Source organism: Saccopteryx leptura, chromosome 5, assembly GCF_036850995.1.
Source record: "Saccopteryx leptura isolate mSacLep1 chromosome 5, mSacLep1_pri_phased_curated, whole genome shotgun sequence".
Taxonomy (NCBI): Eukaryota; Metazoa; Chordata; class Mammalia; order Chiroptera; family Emballonuridae; genus Saccopteryx; species Saccopteryx leptura.
Genome location: NC_089507.1, coordinates 15,333,768 through 15,335,402, shown reverse-complemented (window position 1 = coordinate 15,335,402; position 1,635 = coordinate 15,333,768). Strand labels below are relative to the sequence as shown.

Below are 1,635 nucleotides of genomic sequence, written 5' to 3'. Positions count from 1 at the left end.
ACGCGCGCGCGGTGACATCATCTTAAGGTATGAGTAATATAGCCAGGATGGAAATATAATTGGCAGCAATATCTTCCCATGTAAGCCCATTAGTGACGCTTACATAATCTTTTGGCATCAGTCAGTCTCTGGAGTCTTCAGTGTGGTTTTCAGTCTCAGCTTCACAGTTCTAGTTGAGAAAAAGCCTTTGATCTTTGAAGAAAGGTACACTGTAGGATGCTTATTCCTATACTGATGATATCTTTGATGCTTTTCTTAAAACTGTTTGGAGATAGCCTGACATATTTAAACCATGTATGACAAGCCTGGCCCGATGGCCATTTCAATGCCATGTCAGTCACTAGTAATTGATCGTGACGTTTTTTGTTGTTGTGTTGACATCAGACAGGATCAGCAAAGTGCTTAGGAAGACATAGCAAATAATTAGAATGATCACAGGAAATAAAATCTACTTTTCATTCACAGCTTGTATCAAACAACATAAAAATATCAAGGTTGTGATTTGGGGGTGTTCACTCTTACCTGAATGAACATTTGGTAACACCAGGTTCTGCAATAACAATTCTTATGACAGGTTCTCATTATTACTTTATTTTTCTAGTATTTTAATGAGTTGTCTCCCTATCATATATGGTTTTTATTTTGCATTTCTTAAGGTCACAGCACAATAGGGGTCCCACTGTAGTATAATCAATAAAAATTTATTGATCAAATAATTGACATGGTCGTCATTTGTCTAAAACCTGTTTTGGTATAAAGAAAAGGATTTTGTACCAAGAGTCAAAACATCTGAGTTCTATTTTCCTTTATTCCTGCAACTAGCTGTGCTCTAGTACAAGTGCCTCAACTTCTCTGGACCATGGTTTCATCACTTATGAAAATGGGGTGATGAACTAGATATATGCTGAAACGTCTTCCATTGAAAAATGAATTAATTTTTCTGAGACACATGCATGGCTAACTATTCAAGCACTTTACAAAGAGTATAGTGCAAAAACTATCTATTTTTAAAGGTATAACTCTTTCTTTGTCTGTCATTTTTACTCTCCCTATCTCCCACATTTGTCAACTCACTGTTATGTCAATCAGAGAGTCTCAATTTTCGGATAGGTCTAGCTTTTTAAATAAAATAGTAACAAGACATACACTCTCTCCCATACACACACCATCAAACACACACACACACACACACACACATACACACACACACACATGCAAAATAAGAAGAATTAATAAAATTCTTTTATGTTGCAGATTTCTTAGAAATTTGGTTAGGCCCTGGCCGGTTGGCTCAGCGGTAGAGCGTCAGCCTACCTTGCAGGAGTCCCAGGTTCGAATCCCGGCCAGGGCACACAGGAGAAGCGCCCATCTGCTTCTCCACCCCTCCCCCTCTCCTTCCTCTTTGTCTCTCTCTTCCCCTCCCACAGCTGAGGCTCCACTGGAGCAAAGATGGCCTGGGCGCTGAAGATGGCTCTGTGGCCTCTGCCTCAGGCGCTAGAATGGCTCTGGATGCAACAGAGTGATGCCCCAGAGGGGCAGAGCATCACCCCCTGGTGGGCATGCCGGGTGGATCCCGGTCAGGCACATGTGGGAGTCTGTCTGACTGCCTCCCCATTTCCAGCTTCGGAAAAATGA

At 41.4% G+C, this 1,635-nt stretch overlaps 1 non-coding gene across 1 annotated transcript; it reads left to right on the top strand.

Moving 5' to 3' along the window:
* The first annotated feature begins 1,275 nt into the window (after window positions 1–1,275).
* TRNAG-ACC (transfer RNA glycine (anticodon ACC)) lies at window positions 1,276–1,351 on the top strand. The gene has a single exon. It is a non-coding gene; the product is annotated as a tRNA-Gly (tRNA).
* The last annotated feature ends 284 nt before the right edge of the window (window positions 1,352–1,635 follow it).